The following is a 24,186-nucleotide window of genomic DNA, read 5'->3' on the forward strand; positions in this document are numbered from 1 at the left end:
GAAAAATACAGATGATTTCCCAAGCACACCGAAGGAGACAGGTACTTTACAGCTTATGCTGATGGCAGGAGAAATGAGGCACATGGTTACCTTCCTATACAAAACATTAATGGCGGATAGGAGTGTAAGGAAAATCCCTGCCAGAAAGGCATGGGAGGACGATTTAGGAGCCTCCCTTGAGGATGAGGCCTGAAATATGTAGTAATGAGGGTCCACTCAGGAAGGGAGTAATTCAGGATGATTTATTCATGAAGACAACAGGTAGTAAAGTACATGACATCATGTAGTTATGTTGTAGATCAGAGCCCCACCAGGAGCTGCCTGTCAGCTGCTCAGCCCATGCCAAACTGTCACTCTGCCTCTCTCAGTCCCAACATTCTGAGGCATCATCAGACTTCAACATTCTAGTGGATCAGAGCACAGGCATTGGCAGGGCAGGTAAAACACCTTACAATATAACATGCAGGATACTACAGTATCCTATAATGCACCCTTTAGATCGACACAATTTACCCACCTGCACTTCATGTACCTAACACCAATTAAACTTAGCAGGATATATGTGGGGAGAGGTACAACATGTCCCAGATGTAGGGAAGATAGCGCATCATTCTTCCATATGGCATGGGAATGCAGAGGGGTCCTCCAATACTGGCAGAAGGTGGCAGAAAGAATGAATGAGGTTACTGGCCTAATCCAGGAGGCCATCCCACACAAATGTCTGTTGGGTATAGTCAAGAAGTCAAGGGAGAGTAGGATATGTTGGAATTACTTGCATCTGGCAAAGCGGAGAGTGGCCATTGGCTGGATGGCCCAGAGACCGTCCTCCAAAGACCGAGGCATAGAGACATGATAGAATGAGCCAGAGCAGAAGAGGTGCATATGAAAAATACCAGCAGGGATGACAAGCTGGAAGATGGCTTGAAAGAGTGGGTGACTCTTCTGGGTACTGTATCCAGGGAAGCAGGCGAGAGAGAGAATGAAAGGGTGATCGAGGGGGCGACAGCACACAGGAAGGAAGAACACATGAGGCACCATCTAGTGTGCCTGGGCATGTTTCTGAGGGAAGACGCATAGATCACAAATTAATCCCGAAACAAGGCGAGTTGAGAATCAATTGTAAGAGGCCAGACGCTGGGTCAACTAATGATATATGCAGTTTCCGGAAGGAACAGAAGACAGATTGATGAGAAGTGGAGACTGATCTGCACTTGAAGTTGAGACGAAGTTAGCCTTGTTAAGGTTTCACTTTTGCACATGAAAAGACTATATGATTCAGCAGACCCCGGGTATTTGCCTGCTATACTGGTTCCCCCACACTGCCCGCAATAAGGTCTCCAGTAAATTTATAGATTTAGGGTTGGTCTTAGCAAAAAGAGAGATTACTAGCCATTGGATGGTGGTCAATGCACCTAATGCTTCACGCTGGCTGAGGGAATTTATAAAATGGGCCGACTGCGAGGGGATTTTCAGGCTACAAATGGCTCAGAGAACCAATAACGATAAATTGTTGGAAGCGGCTAGGGCATGGATAGCGATGGTGGACTTGCTCAAGAGCCCGACTGACGAAGATGACTGAACTTCTGAAGGGGTGGACCCGCACTTATGACCTGGAGAGCAGGAGGTGTGGATGTTGAGGGGTGAGATTAATATGAGAACATCCTTCTACATGGAAGGTTTTTTTTTGGCACAGTGATTTTGACTGGACTGTAAGAGTGACCGAGGTGAGACATCCTGACGTAGGGGGCAGAGCGACATGTCTGACGGAGAGGGGGGTAGATAGGGCTTGAGGGGGGAGGAGGGAAGGGGGGAGTTGTTTGTTAGTTAACTTATTGGATGTAAGGGTGAATTGGACTAGGATTATCCCTGGGGCAGAAAAGTTTCGACGTCCTTGCTGGAATTGGAGGTCACACCATACTAGCATCATCGGCTGGGCAGACAATTTTGAGACTGTTGACGATGGCGGGGGCCTCAAGGAGGCTGATCGGATTATGAATGTGCTATACCATATGCTCATGGTGTTAAAGAATGTAATCCTACATATATTATGTAATTTGTAGGTGGAGGTTTAAATATGTGAAGGTGATGAATAAAATCTGTTTACAAAAACATGTACAAGACTTATAATGCAAGTTGCTGTAAAAGAAATGTGATGCACAGAGGGGTACATGCCCCTGCTATTGTCACATGATTGTCGTGTACAAATTGTGCAAAAAGAAAGTTTTAAATAATAAAAAGAATGGAAAAATAAGAAATGTATACGATTAGACAAAAATCGGAAGATATTTAAAGTCCCAATGAGCAAACAAAAATCAGAAAGAAATTGGATAGTATGGTTAGTAGAATAGAAGAGTCTTCTTGCTCACCCTGAAAATCTAAGGATTTTTATACACAGTTCTTGCATGTTAAATCAACAGTTATGTAGTTTCATTGAGGTGTGAGCAAACGTATCATTTGTTCAGCAAATCAGAGCATATAAAAAATAAAATGCCTTAGCACCCAAGCACTATTCCATTTCTTAATAATTATTCAGCACACTTTACACTAATTTCATCTTAAGAAGTAAAAAAAAAGAAAACATTGACAATATGGCTTTCATCAAGTGAGTAGGTCCAGTGTAGAAATGGCAGGTGTGGTTACAAGTAACATTTTACATTTGCACATGAAAAGCTCATCATGAGCGAAACAATATAGCAATGAAAATAAACAAATATGACCTCAGCTTGACTCTGTGGTGCGGAGGCTATCAGGAGAAGATGTGTTCAGTGATGAAGCACAAGTGTGTGACAGAGATGGCACCCAGCGTGTCCAAGATGGTGTTTTACACAGAAATATTGCACAACTAAAATCATTAAACTCATGTCTACACATCGTAAGAATCTCAATTGAAAGGCAATTACACTATATTAGACTGTAGATGTAAACTGTGTGTGAAATGAAAGTCAATTACACTATATTAGTCTGTAAATGTTAAATCATGTGTGATGAACATTGTCATTTATACACAAAATATAAACCCTAAAACAGTTCTACATATTTTGGAACACAATACCACCCCGATCAGGATGTTTGCAATAAGAAAAAGCCATTCTGAAATAAAACAGATAGAGAGTTCCATGAAAACATTATTTTGTTGACGGTGCTGCATATCAAACTCAGAAAAATATAATCAAGCTTTCAGTATTATATACAATCACACTTCAACTGCCAGGTACTATTGTAAACTATATAAGGTTGTCATCAAACTTAGTGGATGCAGTCTATAGGCAAGTACTAAACTCTATCTCAGTATTTCTTGTACAAAGCTTACTGTTATTCTAACACCAGTCCACCTACTATAAAATGGTATTTAAAGCCCCATATCATCGTTAGTCTTTGGGTAAGAGCAATGATGCTCATAGCATCTGATCTCTATCTCAGTAGCCATTCCTGTACCCTTTAGGTAGTAACACTCATTGCAACAGAAGATACTAAAATAAACGTTTGGTTCCCTAGGTGGATGAGTGCATGGGTAGACACTGCAACAATTCCCTCCAACACATACCTCCTTTTCCTTTCCAAGTGATGGGAAACGATTCTTTATTAATGCCTAAATTGATGCCAAAACCCCTTTGACGAGCTTGTACTTCCGCACACTTTTGCGAAGGTATGTCTCACCACCCATATGGTCATGTCCTCTGCCGCTGGACCTGCCACAGATCCTGGAAAGAAACAAAAAAAACAGTAAACATGTTACGCAGCCTGCCCTGGTGTGCTGTCCTCCTCACCCACAAACCACACATAATGTCTGTCATGCACCGAGGACCAACTCCCCAAGCGCATGATGTCTCACACCCAACACCTATTTTCCCGCTTCCAATGCCTCATCAATATGGAATGAATGTGCACCCATTCCGCCGGGGGCACCCCTGGCAGGCAAAAGCTTTACAATGTAACGATAGCTGCTGAAAAGCAGTGGCCCTGGCCCTAGACCTGTGACAAAACACCATGCCAGGAACTGCCCCACAACATAGCGCCCATGCCACTGGTCAATTCCCTGTGTATGCTACTCACTGAAACACCACTTTTCTCCCCTGTGCTGTGTGATCTGATTTTGAACTATGGAGCCCAATTTCCAAGCTACTGCCTTTCCAGGACACATCCTCCCACTGAACTCCTCCACTACGTTCCTATCTCCCAGCACTTCTAACACTCTGAGAATGCTGAAGAACATCCATGACATGAGGGCTGAAAACAGGCACCACTTTGACGCATCTTGGCACACCTCAAGTAATTCCTGTAGCACCTTGTACAGAAAATACATGTTAATGGCCTCCTGATTTCCCCCACATACCCTTGCTCTCCCCCCAGCCATCCAATATCCTGCACCCCAATTCGCCCGCTGATGGTGCAAACTCCCACAGCAGTTTCCCCCAAAGGCAATTCATGCCAATTTGCCCGTGATTATAATGCATGACAAGCCCTACTCAATCAAGGCCAATCTGAACTGGAACACATCTTCTGGTAGTAAACAACCTTCCTCCACGCCCGGGTCCCTGATGACAAAAACATCAACCATTCCTGACCGATAAGCTCTCTGTGTCGACTCTTCGAGGGACCCTACCACCAATTGTACCATCTGGCATTGCTTACCAACCACAAATTCTCCTGGTCGAGCGTTTGGTCTCTTTCAGTATCCTTGTCCCACCCACAGAATCTGCCCCACAATGAACATGACAAAGCATCCTCAATGTCACTGTTCACACCCGGCACATGTTGCGCCCAGAAAGAAATGTCATGTATTGGACAATCCAGCACAAAAAACTCAGCAGCAGTTTCTAAACCTGTGAATCCCTGGTTGATTACCTATTCACCACCTGCGCTACTGACATGCCGTCCAAACTGAACAGCACTCTCTTGTGCACCAACTCAACTCCCCTCAAGGGCACCTCTACCATCAGTGGAAACAACTCCAGGAAAGCAATGCTCCTGCCTCCATCCCTCCAGTGCTCTGGCCATGGCTCTGTGCACCATCTGCCCTGACAATATAAGTCAAAGCCCAGACCGCCCATTTTAAAAGCATTCATAGCCTATGATGTCAAACACTATACCACCCAGTCTGCCCCTGAATCTGAAAAGATCTGTATGTCCCAATTCAAGTCTTCCTGCCAACAGAATCCCATTGAAGGACTGGGGAAAAAACCACACTGGAAGATCCTCCTTCACTCCCGCTGATAGCCTGACACGATGATGAGGTAGAAAGAAGCCACAAACTCCTACGACATGTTTTACATGATCTTACTACCCTGCATGCAAAGTTTAAGTGACCTAGCAGTACCTGGACTTCCCTTACCTTCCCTTTTCTTTGAAAGCATGCACACTAACTAGCTGAGCATCTTCTCCTTCTTGTCCTGTGGCAACCTAGCCTCCATGCAAACAGAATGCACTGCAATGCGCAATAATGATAACACTGTCAGTGGACCCATAGTTTCCTCTAGTGCTAACGCCATCCCGGGTCACCCATGAACTCTTGGAAGCTTGCCAGAAGAGCCTGGCAGTCCACAGAGCCGAATGCCCCCACAAAGAAGAAATCATCCAGGTAGAGTATTACCAGTTTATGGCCCGTATGCCATATAAACAGTTACTGTAACAACAAGTTGAAGCATACAAATAAGACATATGATATTGAGCATCCCATTGTTAAGGCCTTATCAATGTACCAACATCCTTTAAATTGTATGCCTCATAGCTGCAAGTCATCGGAATGCACCTTAAACATATTCAAAGCTGACTTCACATCACCTTTTGCCATCAGTGCTCCCGGGCCTGCGTCACATCCAATGACATGGCCACATCCATACTGAATCAGTCAAACTGGCTTTGTTCCGCTTTAGTAACCACCCTACTGCTACTGATATGGCTGCACAGGGCTTAATTTGTGCCGGGGGTTTCCGGTGCTTAGCACGTCACTTATTTCTCAGAGCCAGGTATACACTCTAGTCTCTACTCTACAGGCAATAAAAATATTGCTAAAAAATTGGTTGCGAGTTACTCACTGTTCCGAGTAGGGTACCAGTCTCCCTGGTGAAGAGTTGACATCGCAAGTGACTGCCTGCTAGTAAAATATTTCAAGCCTCACATTACCGCCAGAAAGTGGCACTGGCTGGATCTCTGCCTCGGCGTAGGTCACCGCCACACCCCATTTTGAGATCGTTCATTGGTAGCGCACTAGCCTAGTGTCCTATCAATGAATGATTGCAAAATATAGTAATAGCTCGCCCATCCCTCCTTGGCAATTCTTCAAGAGTGTGCCCAGATTCGGACCAATAAGCATTGTTTTCATCAGCGTCCAGCCTATCAAGCTGCAGCTGCAGGGCCAATCATCAGCCGCCGACTGAAGCAACTGGCGTGTCACACAGCAGGCCTTCCTAGCAGATGAATTAAAACAAAAAAGGCTGTCCGGGTAAGTAATGACTTTGACTTTGTAACATGGTTCTAATAATCGTGGCGGTGTGTACCAGTGTTGTATGTGTCTACAAAGCATTGACATGGCTTCTTATGCTAAATAATATTTTATAGTGTGTGGGATCCACGGCTGCAGCTCTTCCTCAGGTGCTGCTGCCTTATCCCTTTTACCGAAAAATAAATGTTTTTTAAAGTTAAAACCCAGCAGCAGTGGAGGAAGAGCTGCAGCCCACACTGTAAGGCAATTATTTAGCATAATGAGCCATGTAACTGCTTAATAGACAAATATAACACTGATCACTGGTACACAGCTGATGGCAGAAAAGCAAGAATACCTGAACGTGCCACTCAAGGCATATTTCACGTTCAGATAGTCTTGTTTTTCTGCCATCAGCTGTATGCCAGTGTTCAGAGTTATATTTGTAAATTCAACCCAAGACTGTTTCTTTCCTACCTAACCAGGGGGAGTGGGACCCACTTTCTATGCTTGCATTTCAGCCTTTGACAGTCAATCTGCTCCGACATTGAATTTAATTGATTTTACACATTTTTGGACGGTGAGAATGTTATTCATTGTTTGTGGAGTGGTGTGGCTCACTGGTTAGAGGCGGCAGACCTGTAAGCAGAGAACGGCCGGGACCAGGGTTCAATTCCTGATGCGGCAGGGTCTGGACCAGGGTCAAAATGGACTCGATAATTCTTGCCTCCGTGCCTACTCTAACCAGGGAACACACTCGGCAACTCTGGGCATTAAGCTTGCCTCATCTCTACAACGGTCCCCCATAGGTGCCGGGGATGCCTGATTTCACCTTGGAGATACCCAGGAAGGGACCATCTCACAGGGAAAACCAGGACGGGTTCCCCAGCGGTCTTCAGCGCCAGGATACTCCATGGAGTCGCAGTGCGCTTTACAAGAACACTTACATTTACATTTACATTCTGGGTGGGAGATCCCATTGTAGTCAATTAAAGGTATTTTGCCTGTTAAGAGAGAGACGATGAGACCACACGAAGAGCTTCCTGAAGAGACCGCTAAAAGAGAGAGCTTGAAATGCCTGCCTTTGAAAGGCAGAATGAGGAAAGGACCAGTATTAAAGGAAAACAAACGTGAGATCGACATCAGGGGCCATCCTTTGGGGACAGAAAAAAAGGAACATTTCGAACAGAAAGTGAGACAATCTAATTTTGCCATTAATTTGCACTAAATTGGAGGAAATAAAGCTTATTTCTTGATTATAAAAATGGCACTCCCGCCTAAATAGGAAGCACTCATCCATAATATCTAAGCCTGTTCTTCACTTTGACATCTTAAGTGCAGCGATTTCTCCTGCTCTTTTCACTGTACTTTCCCATCGCAGAGTCGGACTGGCCTATAGGGCAATCAGGTCATGCCCGATTGGCTGGTGTGTATTGGCCAATTATATGGCTCTTTGTGGGCCTGTTTTATGGTCTGATGGGCTGGTTATTTTTGGGCCCAGGCCGATCCTGCCCCCTTTGCCTGCGCAGACACACTCAATGAAGTGTTAGTATTTACAAAGCAGTTATAAAATTAAACAGCAAGTATTACCTCTAGTAAGTTAATCTGCCTAATGAACAAGTCAATGTATGCAAGAAAACAACGTATTGGTTTTGAGGAAATATAAATTTTATGGTCAAGTTGTGTTCCCTAGCGCGTACCCCACCGACTCCATGTACCAGCTAAAAATGCATGTAACTTCCCTCCTGTGCCAGCTATGAAGACGCAAATACATTTGCGTCCAACGTTAACTTGTCCTCTTTCAGATCCACCCTGAATGGATTAAATAACCCGTTCCTAAGTATGCTATGCCAACGTCTTTTTGTAGTGTACTTTACATGTTTTTCAGCTCTGGCAAGGTAGGCCCTGAATTTCTGCCATCGAGCCTCTCTCCTGGCTTCTGACTCTGACAGCCTCAGCCCAGGCTGCCTCTGTACCCGTGAACTCTGACTTACTTCCAGCGTGGCCCACCGCGCTCAGCTCAGCCTGCTGCCTGCCAAGACTGACTACAACCTTCGAGTTATCTGTTCCGCTCTTCGAAAATGCATTCCTGCCTACTAGCTTCAGTAAACATCCCCCTCAGATACAGGGCCAAAGGGCCGACCTGTCTCAGTGCAAGTAATTCACAGCCTCTGTTACCATGCTCCCATGGAAGGCCCCGTGCCCCCACGCTTCTCATGCAGACACTTAGGCGCTTACACACGCATCCACAGTTAGTATAGAATGGCTTCTACCCTAGAGACCTTTCCGTCCAGATAATATGGTTCCCAAACATCAGATATCAGATATGATAGAAGTACAAGTTGATCTGACATGCCAGACTTCTGTCTCTTTTCCGTCAGTGTAAATGTCAAGTCCTCCTGCACCCCTCCAGTTTCACGTCTATCACACGTCATGCAGCTGCGCGCGCATCCAAGCTTCCGATTTCTGCTGACATTGCAACATTTCTGTTAGTGCCACCCCTTTGTGACACCCATCTGTGACGTTTCTAGCACACACCTCCAGTTCACGCCTAGTCCACGCCTTCTGATTACGTACTAGTAACACGTGTATACTGTTATCTTGTCTTCTCTCAGCTGTTACGCCGACTATACTGTTTCCTATGACATGAATTAAGTATATAAGCTATGTACTGTCAATAAAATGTAGCGCTCTATCCCTTCTTCCACCCCTGCGGTGGGAAGAACATGATATTATGGTCCTGACCATTCCTTTTTGAGGAATAAAACCCCTAAGAACTCTACCACCACGGACTCTGATTCTTTCTTTCCGATTTGAGTTATTATTGATTAAGTACTTACCTGCATAGAAATTAAGAGAGTAAATTATATATTTACGTCATTTTGGCGCCCGAATAGGGACCCCACCCCCACCTCACGCGCCGGTTGGTGCGTTGCAAGCTCTGTCCCCTGCCATCAGTTAGATGGAAACTACGCGTACCGGCAGGATTTCCTGCATCTCCCTCTGACCCACGGAGGTGACGAAGACTGCGATCAGTGCCCAGACGAGGTGGTGAGGAGTGCGGAGGATCCCGACCAGAGCCTAGCCGAAAGAAGCAAGGTCCGAGGTGTCAAGAGGCCCACCAGGTTTCCGAAGTTTTCCGAAGTTTTCCGAAGTGTCGAGTCGAGTCCAGTCGAGTTTTCCGAGGCCTTCTGTTTCCGTGCTTCCCGGTGAGTACCATTGCTGGGACGTATCTAGACGGGTTTGGGTACACAAGTCCGGTCTGCACTGTTTTTAGGCAGTGTATCTGTACTGTTTAGCAGTATATCTAGTATTCTGAAATTTCTGAATTTCTGCACTGTTACACCAGTGTATCCGTACTGTTTAGCAGTACATCCAGTATAGGGGGTAGTCATCTATGTCTCAAATGTCTTTTCATGTGATTAATGTTGTGGTATGAATGTGACCGTTTTAATGTGCATTATTGTGTTTCTTGTGTAAACTAGCTGTATCCAGTATTAAGTAGTAAGGATTGAGCATTCAGTAATAAGTAAACAAGATGCCGTTTTTCAACAAGCTAAAGCAGATAGGAACTAGGAAAGGGATACTGGAGGAAGAAATTCCTATTCCCCCTAGGGACACTCCAGGTAACTTTATGTATCACAAACATGGCATAGATGCCATATTGTATCTAGAGTTATGGGCCGACTATACCAAGCATCTAGACGAAAGACACAGATGGCCTGTTACCGGAACATGGGATGCCGAGTGCATCATGAAGGTAGAGGAAGTGCTATGGAAAAAGAAAGCTAGACAATCTCAGAAAGACGCCATAGAATTTTGGCGTAAGGAATCACATAAGCGTGCTGAGAAAGCACTCCGTAGAGAAGACAGACTTAAAGAATCAGAAAAAGCCCAAGAAAACAAATTAGTTACTGAAGGGATCCGAGTAAAAACAGAACAAATAGACCGTGCCCGAAACAATCTCGTAAACGGTATGTATCTTGCGGCCGAGGGTACACCTGAGGCCCTATCAGAAATACCGAAAAACTTACCTCCGCCATTAGTTCCAACTAAAGTAATGCATAAGACTACTAAAGACATATTCCTAAATTCTTATCTAGAGGACGTAGCACCGGCTTACACCTATCTGCCTGTTCGTGCCTTGCCTACTGACAGAGACGGGGGTGGCACCCCGCCCCCAGATCATGTCCCGCCGGTACCGCGACAGACCTCCCCCGTTCCGCCAGCCCCACCACTTCCCGCACCCAAAATTGACCTACCGAAACCACGTCTACCTGATCCTACTAAACGACAAATTCAAGTTCAGATACAGACTCCACAGGGAGATAATGCCCAAGCATCCGCTTCAGGAGGTGCGACCGCGGGTCTTCGGACCCCGCCATTAACACACAGATTCAATCTCAGGGATATGCAGAGTCCTCTCACGTTCAGGTCACCCCGCCTTGACGCATTAAAAGAAAACCTTTCAGTTTGCAGATATGATCCAGTACCCGGAAAAGACGATCTAATGATATTGGCATCACTACGGTTAAGATCTGCTACTGATATCTTGTTATGCTATGTAGGAATGAAGGACCGTCTAGATAGAATATATGAGTTTGTTCAGACAGGGAAAGACCCTGACAGTATCAAGGATGCCATGGAGAAACAGAAAGTTGACGTTCAAGCACAGATACTACGATTTTTCATAAATTGTCTAATAAGAGAACGAGACAGGCCTGGAACAGATCAGAGTGAATTAGATGCACTAAACAAGTGGGGTCAAAACATAGCTGAAGGAAAACATGACAAGGGGACTTGCATAGCCAGTATGTACAAGAAAATTAGAAAAGCAGTGATAGCAGTACACCAAAAAGAGAAAGAAAAAGCTTCCTCCGAGGAGGAAGAAGAACTTGAAGAACCAGAAAGGACTACAGATACTATAGCATATGTAGGTAAGGGAACTTACCTTAGGAAGGGCATCCGTCCAGAAAGCAAGAGAGTTTTTCTCTCTGCTTTAACAAACCCGAATTCTTCTGAACATCAGTTCCAGGAGACTGATAAAAGACTACGAGAAAGAATGGGGTACCACGTACTCAATTCGATGGATGAACAAGAACTAGCCCGGTCAGCCATATTATGGGCCGAAAATCCAGACATATATAATGATGACACCTTAGCACAGACGTTTCTGAACCTTTCCCCAGACGAACAGAAATTAGCAGGTGTATACATGATTCAGCACCTCCTCACGAAATACAGAAACCAACATTCTGATCCAGGTCCCTTACACGAAACATTAGAAGCACTACTCATGGATAGATGGAGAGGTTTCAGTACCAAGTTAATACAAATAATTCTAGAACAACGACATAAATATAACACTTTCGTAAGCTCTGAATATGTTCCCGCCCCGCCTCCAGAAAGGAAAATGTACCACATGCAATGCGGGAGTGGCATTGAAAGCCAGAACCCCCTACGAGAAGTACACCCAGTTATGGGTGCGGATCACCTCTTGAAACGTGTATATGTACACACGCCACTGACTAAGTTAGAACTGTTAGAAATGAAGAAACTAGTCCCGTGTCATGATAAAGACCCTGCAGGTTTTCACAGAGAGCTTAAAGACATGTTACTGATGGGGGATTACACGTATGAGGATATCATGAAAATGTTAAAGGTACTGCTGCCCACGGGCATCTACGAGAAATTAAAGGAAAAAGAATGGGAGGTGGGAGAGAAAAAGATTGTATGGGCAGAGATAGAAGACGAAGAAAGCAAACGTGTCCCAGGGGTAGGCCTTGGGGATAAGACTAAAGCATTACCCGGTTTAATAGTACAGGTCCTGCCAAGATTATTGACAACTAGAAAAGAAGATTGGGACGCCATCTCGTCCTGTAAACAGAAACATGATGAAGATACTAGTGACTTCTATTCAAGATTCGAGAAATGTTTCATTATTAATAGTGGCCTAAAACCAAGTAGCGAGTCATACCCACACCTTTTTGTATCAAAACCAGTCGAGAACTCCCTACCATTAGTTAAAAACCGAGTGTACAAAGTTGAAAGTACTTGGCAGGCAAATACGCCATCCCAGATGTTACAAATGTTACAATACCATCAGAACAGAATTAGAGAAGAACAAGATCAGGAACAGAAACGCATGAAAGACACAAAGATGAAAATGTTAGTAGCTCAGACGGTCCCAGCCGACGGTCAAAGGAAGGGTGGGACCCAGACAAGTCACACTACAGCTCCCGTTAAAGGGACATGCAATTACTGCAAGCAGCCAGGTCATTACGTACATGAATGCCCCGTCCTGAAACATAATATAGCAACAGGTAAAACTAAAGAGAGACCGCATCCGCCTAGACAAGATCAGGTCCAGCAACAGACCTCACAAAATGTACAGCCCATGCAGAATACACAGCCTATGCATGCCCCATCTCATACAGCACAGACAGTAGCAGTACCACAGCCCATTGCCGCGACTCAGCAAGTTTCACAACAGATGTACCAGTATGCCCAATCTGCATATCCAGATTACCCCCGATATACATGAAACAGCCTAGAGAGGGAAGGTGGCTTGCCTCTTATTGAAATTCCTGTAGATCAAGAAGGTCCTTATGTACACAGTCACGTATTGGGAAAAGACAGAAAGTTTTTAATTGACACAGGGGCAAGCCGCACCACAATCAGCCATAATGAAGTCCCAGGGGCACCCCTCTCAGGCTCACAGAATGTTTCCCTTGGTTTCTCAGGACAGCCTATTGTAAATGAAGTATCGGAACCAGTACCATTGGCTGTGGGTCCATTATCACGAGTTACAGATTTGTTACTTACGAACTCATGCCCAGAAAATCTGTTAGGAATTAAAACATTGAAGGCTCTAGGAGCTATAATCTGCTGTTCCCCGGAGGGAGTTAGACTCTTTCTACGGGATTTCAAGGGTCATTATGTGTTGCGAGAATTCGATGTCAGATTAAAAAATATACCAGATCACCTGTGGGCAAAAGGCCCAACTGATGTAGGTTGTATGCATATCACACCATACCGTGTTACACTCAAGACAGGAGTTGTACTACCCCGAATCAGACAATACAAGTTACCACCCGATGCTGTAGTAGCTTTACTGGAAATCATTGAAGAGCTTATAGCACAAGGAGTGGTCGTAGAGACTGACTCCAATATCTGTAACTCACCTATCATCCCAATTCTTAAACGTACTGACCCCAATGCACCGCCAGTATATCGGCTGGTGATTGATCTTCGAGAACTGAACAAATGTATTGTACCACAGTACCCTGTGGTCCCCGATATCTCTTCCCTATTGACTGCTATTGATTCAGAAGCAACGTTCTTTACTGTAATTGATCTCAAGAACGCTTTCTTCAGTGTACCTATTGATCCGGAGAGCCAATATCTCTTCGGATTCAGTTTAAATGGACGAAATTTCAAATTTTCCCGCGCACCTCAAGGATTCACAGAAAGCCCCAGCATCTATAGTCAAGCACTGAAAAGGCAACTAGATTGTATTCAAATGCCAGTTAACACAGCTTTACTGCAATACGTCGATGATCTGTTGATCACCGCACGAAGTGAGCCCGAATGTGAACAAGCTTCACTGACAGTTCTACATTTTCTGGCAGACAAGGGACACAAGGTGTCTCCTTCGAAGCTGCAATTCTGTGTTCAGCAAGTTGTGTACTTGGGTCACTTGCTGTCCAAAGTGGGGAGACAGCTCACTCCCGATCGCATTCAGTTAATTGTAAATATGCCACGACCCCAGACACAAAAGGAAGTGCGGGCCTTCATAGGCCTCACCTCGTACTGCAGACAATGGATTCCTCAATATGCATTTCTAGCTAAACCACTCATCCAGTTAACGACGCAGGAGGCAGCAACTTCGACTGCCCTCCCTTGGACTCAGGAACATACACAAGCCTTTGAGGAATTAAAGAAAGCATTATGCCAAGCACCAGTTTTAGCGACACCATGTTACAGCAAACCATTTACACTTTTTGTTACAGAACGTGATGGTACAGCATTGTCTGTCCTCACTCAAGATCAAGCAGGTTCACATAAGCCTTGCGCTTATTTTTCAAGTACATTGGATTCAGTAGCCCAGGCACTCCCTGCGTGCTTAAAGTCAGTAGCAGCAACAGCATTAGCAATAAGACAGAGCGATTCAATTGTTTTAGGCCATCAGTTAACAGTACAAGTTCCACACTCTGTAGAGGTTCTTTTAAATAGAACCCAGACTCAGCACTTGACTATAGCACGACTGACAGGTTACGAATTAACACTATTCCAGCCACACATAGAAATCAGACGCTGCAGCATTCTGAACCCCGCAACACTGTTACCTACAATTATGACAGATCCAGCCCCGCATGATTGCATAGAGATCATTAATGCAGTGACAAAGCCCCGACGAGACTTAACAGATGTTCCATTGACAAATCCAGACCTGACACTTTATGTGGATGGTTCATGCATGCGAACAAGTACAGGAGAATTAGTGGCCGCATATGCCGTGACCACTGAAACCGAAGTTAAAGAAACACATCGTATCGATACACTGTCTGCTCAAGCAGCAGAGCTTATTGCTCTGACCCGAGCCTGTATTCTAGCCAGGAACAGAAATGTCAATATATACACTGATTCCCGTTATGCGTTCGGAGTTGTACACGACTTCGGCATGTTATGGCAAGAACGAGGTTTTCTGACCTCTCAAGGTGCCAAGATCCAACATGGTCCCCTCATTCAAGCACTATTAGAAGCAATACATCTGCCTTCAGGAATATCCGTCATGAAGTGTAAAGCACATACTAAAGTCACAGATTCTGTTTCCCAGGGTAACGACCTGGCAGATCAGACAGCAAAACATACAGCATTGACTCACATTCAGACAACTGACATGACAAAGACAACCGGACCGACACATTGTATGACAGTCAGAGATCCCACACTAGATGTTATCGATATTCAGACACATGCTACCCCAGAAGAAATAAAGAAATGGATTGAACTAGGAGGGATCCAGACAGATCAAGGTTGGATGACAAAGGGAAAATCTACATGGTTTCTCCCTGACTCTATGGTTCAAGTCATGATTAATACAGCACATAGTCCAGCACATCGAGGAGAGAAAGCGATGTTAGACAGTTTACAAAATCTTTGGAACAATAAACACTTACGAGCAGCAGCGAAACAGAAAGTGCGTACTTGCATGATCTGTTGTCAGTTCAATCCAGGTAAAAGCGTCCCTGTAGAGCAAGGTGGATTTCATCCTCCCGATCACCCTTTTGAAGTCCTCCAGATGGATTATATCCAGATGGACCGTTGTCGAGGATTTAAATATGTTCTCGTAGTTGTTTGTGCTCTGTCCCGCTGGACCGAAGCATACCCAGTCCCAGATTACACTGCTCCGACCACTGCCAGGCAGTTGGTTCGTGAATTCTTCCCACGGTACGGCTTGCCTCGTGTCGTGTACTCAGATAACGGTCAGCCATTCTCATCCGCATTAATGAAAGAAGTTTCTTTATTGCTAGGATACCAGTGGAAATTCGATTGTGTCCGACACCCCGAAGCCGCAGGCCTTGTAGAGAGGCATAATCAGACATTGAAAATACGACTTGCTAAAATATGTAAAGAGAAAGGGGTCGACTGGATAGTCGCCCTGCCAGTGGCACTGTTCTACATGAGGATGGTTGCCCATTCGAGATCAGGGCTATCCCCGTACGAAGTGGTCTTTGGGAGACCACCGAATATGTGGGGGACGCCCATTCCAAAAAGAATTACTGATGTTGATTGCAATATGTTGACAGATTACCTTGCCTCCTTGATGTCTGCACTCCAATCATGTCGTTCACAGGTTGCCGCAGCCTTCCCTGACAACACTGATGTAAAGCCACATGATGTCCGTCCTGGGGACCTAGTATTGGTGCGAAATTTTGATAGAAAGAGTCCGTTGGAGCCCCGCTGGAAATCGCCGAAGACCGTCCTTCTCACCACGAGGACCGCCGTGAAGATCGAAGGGAGAAAGGGGTGGGTCCATACGAGTCATGTGAAAAAATTCCATGAACTGAAACCAGACCGAGACTCGTCCACCCCCACCAAAGACTGTGTTGAGCCAAAAGACTTTACAGTATCTGAACGAGAAAAAACTCCCCAAGAGGAGTACCGATCGAAACTCCGATCTAGCAAGTCAGACAGTTTAATTGTTTAAGTCCTCCCCTAGGTGAATCGGTTAAATAGTTTCTGACATGTATCCCCTAGATCGAGATAGAGAGAGAGAATTCAAGAAACGTACATACTGTAAATCACTGCGTAGTCACTGTATAGTGACATTGTTAATAATGTTTTTTCTAAGTCTTCTGATCATAGTTGCCAGTATACTTCTCCCTATCTACTACCCTATTTTCAGGCGTGAACAATCTGTTTACAATGTCTCTGCTGAACACACTTTTAGCAAGTTACCTCCACACGAACTCTCCTACAGACTTGCGCTGCGCAACAACACTTTCATTAGTATGCTACATCATTCCCATCAAACTAACAATGCTACAGACTGCTGGATATGTGGCCGACTCCCTCCCTACCAGAATTACAAGGGAGCTCTGCCCCTCTTTCCGTACCCGTTCACTCACAATGGCTCCTGTGGTGCATGGTTTAAAATAATTAATTCCTTAGATCCTGATATTGCTGTTTTCGACGGGGGTTGGGTTTGGGGAAACCTGAACTTGGTCCTGCTCGACGTCTGTTACCCTGATAAGGCGGGACTCCCCACTAGAATAGGAACTGATCTAGAAAATGAAGTGTATGGATTAGGTAATTATACAATTAGCCTTATGATTCTTACTGTTGAATCCGAAGCCACACCTGTTATACCCACTATGTCAGTATTACCAGTCACGGGTGAATTATGTGTGAGGAAGAAAGGTTCAGTACACTTAGGTCATAGTAAATGCACTACTGTGGTCGAATTCAGTGATCATGGAAAATCGTCCTTTAAAGCTATCAGTCATTCCTATTTTGTTTGTGGTCATACCGCATACATACGTCTACCTCCAGATTGGGACGGTACCTGTTATATTGCATTCCTTCTGCCACCTGTTTTCCTAGCTCCTCCTGATTACCACAGAAATACAAATCTAGTAAAGAATAGACCCAGAAGAGACATCTCACTTGTCGACTACACAGAAACGGCATGGGAACAGTACACCGATTTCAATAAAGGATTCTTTTTCTTTTTAGGACCTGTCCAAAATAGTAAACTAATACGCAGATTAACTAGAACACTTGAAGCAGTAGTGAATGAAACTGCCTCCGCCCTAGGTAACTTAACAGAAGAGCAGTCCGCCATGCGGGTTGTTGTCCTTCAGAATCGTCTTGTTATTGACGTCATCTTGGCAGATAGAGGTGGAGCTTGTAAGGTCATCGGGTCAAGTTGCTGTGTTTTCATACCACAAAACGCACCATCTGTATATCAAGCTATTACACGTCTCCATAAAATTGCAAATCAGATACATCAGAATCCAGGCACCTGGACTTGGTCCGGTTGGTTCTGGACAACGTTAACCGCTTGGGGATGGAAGATCCTATCCTTCCTAGGCATTGGCCTAGTCCTAGTATTCAGTTGCTGCCTGTGCCTGCAGTGCGGGCCAGCGATTTGTGGACTGTGTGCCACATCTTGTATTGAACATTCCAGTTTTCTCTCAAAACGTAAAAGAAAGAAAGAAGAACAAATGATGTTACAAGAACAAACTGATCGATTCATGAGGATCGATATATCATGAAGGGTCCGTAGGGAACAAGGAGGGAATGAGGAAATATAAATTTTATGGTCAAGTTGTGTTCCCTAGCGCGTACCCCACCGACTCCATGTACCAGCTAAAAATGCATGTAACTTCCCTCCTGTGCCAGCTATGAAGACGCAAATACATTTGCGTCCAACGTTAACTTGTCCTCTTTCAGATCCACCCTGAATGGATTAAATAACCCGTTCCTAAGTATGCTATGCCAACGTCTTTTTGTAGTGTACTTTACATGTTTTTCAGCTCTGGCAAGGTAGGCCCTGAATTTCTGCCATCGAGCCTCTCTCCTGGCTTCTGACTCTGACAGCCTCAGCCCAGGCTGCCTCTGTACCCGTGAACTCTGACTTACTTCCAGCGTGGCCCACCGCGCTCAGCTCAGCCTGCTGCCTGCCAAGACTGACTACAACCTTCGAGTTATCTGTTCCGCTCTTCGAAAATGCATTCCTGCCTACTAGCTTCAGTAAACATCCCCCTCAGTTACAGGGCCAAAGGGCCGACCTGTCTCAGTGCAAGTAATTCACAGCCTCTGTTACCATGCTCCCATGGAAGGCCCCGTGCCCCCACGCTTCTCATGCAGACACTTAGGCGCTTACACACGCATCCACAGTTAGTATAGAATGGCTTCTACCCTAGAGACCTTTCCGTCCAGATAATATGGTTCCCAAACATCAGATATCAGATATGATAGAAGTACAAGTTGATCTGACATGCCAGACTTCTGTCTCTTTTCCGTCAGTGTAAATGTCAAGTCCTCCTGCACCCCTCCAGTTTCACGTCTATCACACGTCATGCAGCTGCGCGCGCATCCAAGCTTCCGATTTCTGCTGACATTGCAACATTTCTGTTAGTGCCACCCCTTTGTGACACCCATCTGTGACGTTTCTAGCACACACCTCCAGTTCACGCCTAGTCCACGCCTTCTGATTACGTACTAGTAACACGTGTATACTGTTATCTTGTCTTCTCTCAGCTGTTACGCCTACTATACTGTTTCCTATGACATGAATTAAGTATATAAGCTATGTACTGTCAATAAAATGTAGCGCTCTATCCCTTCTTCCACCCCTGCGGTGGGAAGAACATGATATTATGGTCCTGACCATTCCTTTTTGAGGAATAAAACCCCTAAGAACTCTACCACCACGGACTCTGATTCTTTCTTTCCGATTTGAGTTATTATTGATTAAGTACTTACCTGCATAGAAATTAAGAGAGTAAATTATATATTTACGTCAGTTTACTAAAGCATGTTTATGCTGCCATCAGATTGTGCATCTCACTGGCCCCTCCATAGGGTGTCTGATGCTCTTTGTGATCGAGTAACAGGTGGGCAAGGTATGCAAACTTCACACTCAAAGATGAGTATGTTGTACTTAGCTCAGTTCACAAAGTTTGATGACTTTACCAATTGTGCCTTACTTCGTTTGAGGAAGTTTTCCATGTAGAAAAAAGTTTTGTGATAGAATTTTCAAGTTCAAAGTGGAATTTCGTAGGCCTAAAATTAGTGAACGTTTTCGTCACTAGTTGCTTTAAAAAAACTTTGAACATTTTAGATACTGGCGCAAAGTATACAATGTTTTAAAAACAATGTAACATAGTTATGGAGGAAAAACCTTTGTGGCCTTGCACAGGGAAGTACCTCGGTCAGTAATATGGGGCCGTTAGCTTCAGATTTGCAGAAACTCATGCTGGGATATCATGTTAAGTATTATATGAGAAGCAGGCATGAGGAGGGCTTAAGTGTGAAGTGTGCAAGTGTGAAGGTGGAGGAGTGTGGATTGTGAGGCGTATCAATGCCCCTCTAACAGAAACTAGATCAGCGAGATCCAGCTAGGGCTTATAAATATGTAGCCTGTTCTGGTGACTCGCACTACTTAAGTCTTCAAATATGAGGCAGCCCGGTCCCTGCTGCAGTGGGCATGACTCTCCGTTGTTGTTCAACCATGTTCATGCAGACTGTGATACCTTCTGGAGTGGGGTGCTCCTGACATGGACGATGGAGCGTGGTGCTCTGTATATGGATGGTCGTTCCTTGCTCCTAGTCTGAAGGGTTCTCTTACTGAGTGAGACTCCTCCGTCGTCACTAAGGTGCAGATTCTGGCTCTGATACTCCCTTTCTGTGGAATCTGATACTGACTTTGATACCCTCCTGGTCTGCAAGCCTTTCATATAGACTGTGTGTGTGAGATAAAACTCTCATACTCTGCAGGGACTCTGATAGGGACTGTGATCGCCCCCCAGTCTGCTGTGCTTCAGTTCCATGACCATCCTCATGTGAGGGATCAGGTATGGACTTCCCAGACTCTTCTATTGTGAGGGGCACTCACCATTGCATGGAGGATGTCTGATAGTAGACAAACGCTGAACTTCACTTACTTCACAGCAGACCAACACCTCTAACCCGATGATCTCTAAATAGTGTGAGATTCCTTTGGGACTGTTGAACATATTTAACAGATTAGCACCTTTAGCTTGCAAGCACATATTTGGCTAACGTCGGGAAAATTTCATTGTGTGCTTTTTCTTAAAATCGATTACATTAAAGAGGTGTGCATTTTGCTGCGAAAATGATGAATATATTTACACAATTTCTATAATCCTTATCTTGGCTGTCTCACCTATAGATTGCTCTGATAAATGCTAATTTTCTACAGCATGTAAATTACAAAGTAGACAGCAGAGGAGATTGCAGTAGACATGTAAAACAATCCTTTAAAGTTTGCTCAAGGCTGTCTCTTTCCTGTATAAGGTGTGCATGTCACATTCACTTGAGAGGTTTGGAATGCCACAATACCTGCAACAAGCACACATTTTAAAGGTAAACATCTCTGGTGTATTCTTTGAGTTCATGAATCTTATATAGCTGTGATATTCTCCTTATCATTGCTGACTCTGGGAGAGTGCCAGTGGCATAAATACACTCCAGGCTGCAGTGGCACTTGGACCCAGGGTGAAGGGGCAACTGATACAGGCCCGTTTGTCATACTTGCACTGGTGACCTTTGCAGCTTTGTAATACAACTGATAGGTCCATTTGTTAGCTGCCATAGTGGGGTTGCCAATACAGTGTTGGTTGTCTTTATATATTTGATCTGTATTTTTCAAGGAAAAGAGGCCTAAATACAGTCTGTTGTTTAACTCCTCGTCCATTCTGGGTGAAGTATCTGTGTGTGTGTCAGACGACATTATGAGTTGCCTCCTCCAGATTTCATACAATGCTCAATCCACCATGCACTTGCCCAAAGTTTTCAGCCCTGTTCCACAGATTTAGTTATAAGAGTAATCTAGATACTTCCTGTCCACCTTCTTTACCTTTTATTTCAAGGAATGCTTTGCTGGGGGCTGGTTCATCAGTGGGCTAATATAGCCACTTCAGGAATCTATTTTTATCTCAGGGTAATTAAATTAAATAAAGGTGAGACACTCCGTATTTCATCTTTCTGAGGTCGATAAAATTAATGCCATTGCATTGGATAACAACATTTTTAATTTGGTGTTAAGCCCCCCTCTGGGGAGTATGTGATTTACAAACATACATGGTGTGATAGGAACACAGAAATGTATTTTAATCTTTTGAATTTCAATTTCTTTGCAATATTACATTATCATTTATTCCCTCTGTTCCACCTTGACGCAGTACTTTTCATACTCGTATCCATTCCAATGACCTCCTTTCTTTCCTTCATCCCATCTTTTTCCTATCCTTTTCCTCTTTCTCAGCACCATTTGCCAAGCCTCCTCTCCTCTTTCCATTCTTGCTTCCTTACAACCTCATTCATTCACCATCCTTCCTTCCTCCCTCCCTTGGTGCATTTTTTCCTTCTTACTCCATTCGTTCCTTAATTTCTTTTTTTCCTGCTCCTTCCTTCATCCCTTCTTTAATTTCCTCCTTTCTTAACCTCAACCCTTCCTTCAGCTTTTCTTCCTCCTTTTCTTTCTTCTTTTGATTCAACCATCACACATCATTCACTTCCTTTCTCCCTCTATCCCTTCATTTCTTCCTTCCACATTCTTTATTTTCTTCTTCTTTCATTATTTACTTTTTTCCTCACTCCAGTACTCACTTTCCTGCCTGCATTTGTGGCTACTTTCTTTAATATATTCCCTCCTTCATCCCTTCCTTTCTTTTAAACAGCACAGTACAAGCACATTCTCTTTAGTTTGTAAAGCTGCCTCAAGTCCTCAAATGACCTTTCCTAAAGTTGCATTTTGAGATTTACACACATTCTCTAATTTGAGCTACCTTTTAAGTTATTGCTATATGCTTTCCATATTTTATATTATGTTATATTATATTGATTTGTATGGCGCACTAAGGAACAAGAGTGTGTCCAGGCAGAAGTGTAGATAGATGTGAGTCCTGAGGTGCTTATGTGAAGAGCCAGGTCTTGGAACTCAAGGAGTGAGGAAGCGGCTCTGATGTGTTGAGGCTTGTGGATGTGGGTGTAGCCAATAAAGGAAGAGGGTGGGGCCACAGGGTGGACTGGGTGGGGCCGGGAAAGTGGGCTTGTCCTCGTAAAAAATTAGAGCACCTGCACTTATTGTTTTACTAATTAAGCACTGGATAAAGGCAAATCCAAGCAAAGTTGGAGAGGTTGAGGGATGACCAGATCTTTAGTGCATTTATTATGGTGCTGTCCTACACTGCAGCACTATTGGAAAGAGGAGTTAAATAACGTATATGAGGCTTTTGATACTTCCCTTCCTAGATTTCAAGAATATACTATTCTGGGGCTGTCAAACACTCTGACCTTTCCCCTTCGCTCCCCGAGGGCAGACAGATTGGGATAGCCTTATTAGCTGCACGACAAGTGATTCTGGCACATTGGGGGACACTGGTTATTGCTGACTTTAGCGCTTGGCTCCAGAAACTATGGCTAGTGTTAGCTATGGAGCATTTGTCCTTGGTGGCTGACCACAAAGAAGAGTCACACGCTGAGCTATGGGCCCCTTTTCTACAATTGCTCTCCAAAGAAATGAGGGAGTTCACATGTCCCAAATATTTACAAATTTGATGTCTGCTGCCGCTAGACGCTTCCTGACCCACATTACGGCCGAGGCCATGAGGATGCATCCAAGTTCCTTTCTGCTACCTAGGTACGGGGTTAGGGGTGGGGGGGATGACTGGTGCGGGTTAAGGGATCGGGCGGGGGAGGGGTTTTTATTTGAAGTTTTGTTTTTCCTATATTAATTATGTGAGTCAGTGCTTGTAAAATCAAGAAACAATTCTATTGACGCTGCCAGCCTCAGGGTTGTAGGCATACAGCTGTGTAATCACATATGATGTAAGCGCTTCCGGCCAGTGGTTGTAGGTGTGAAGCTGTGTTATTTTGCTCTGAATCTCTTTAATAAAAAGATTGGTTCCAAAAAATGATATACAGGTAATTTTTTCATATTTGTGTGTATGCAGTATTTCTGTACTTAATTAAAAACTGGCAGGTGCCTCTGGTGTTCGACGGAGGGCTGCTGGTAATACGGATCTTGCTCCCTAGTTCTGCTCTTCGGGCCGCTACGCCACTTCTCACGGCCCAGGATTTCTGCTGTTTCCCCCTGCCTGGGACCCAGAGGACTCTGCTGCTACTGTTTATACCACGCATGGACAGAGGCGGGACTGCGAGGGCCAGCCTGTCCAGCGGCGCTGATCGGCCGCAGCTGGTCCTCTTCCCGCCCCCTCCTGCATATGTGATCTGGTTGCAGGTGAATCCAGTGGGTGCCTCTGGTGTTCGACGGAGGGCTGCTGGTAATACCGATCTTGCTCCCTAGTTCTGCTCTTCGGGCCGCTACGCCACTTCTCGCGGCCCCCACTTCGCGGGGGCAGCTCGCCGGCCCAGGATTTCTGCTGTTTCCCCCTGCCTGGGACCCAGAGGACTCTGCTGCTACTGTTTACACCACGCACGGACAGAAGCGGGACTGCGAGGACCAGCCTGCCCAACGGCGCTTGTCGGCCGCAGCTGGTCCTCTTCCC

The sequence above is a fragment of the Lissotriton vulgaris genome, chromosome 9 (assembly GCF_964263255.1).
Source record: "Lissotriton vulgaris chromosome 9, aLisVul1.2, whole genome shotgun sequence".
Classification (NCBI taxonomy): Eukaryota; Metazoa; Chordata; class Amphibia; order Caudata; family Salamandridae; genus Lissotriton; species Lissotriton vulgaris.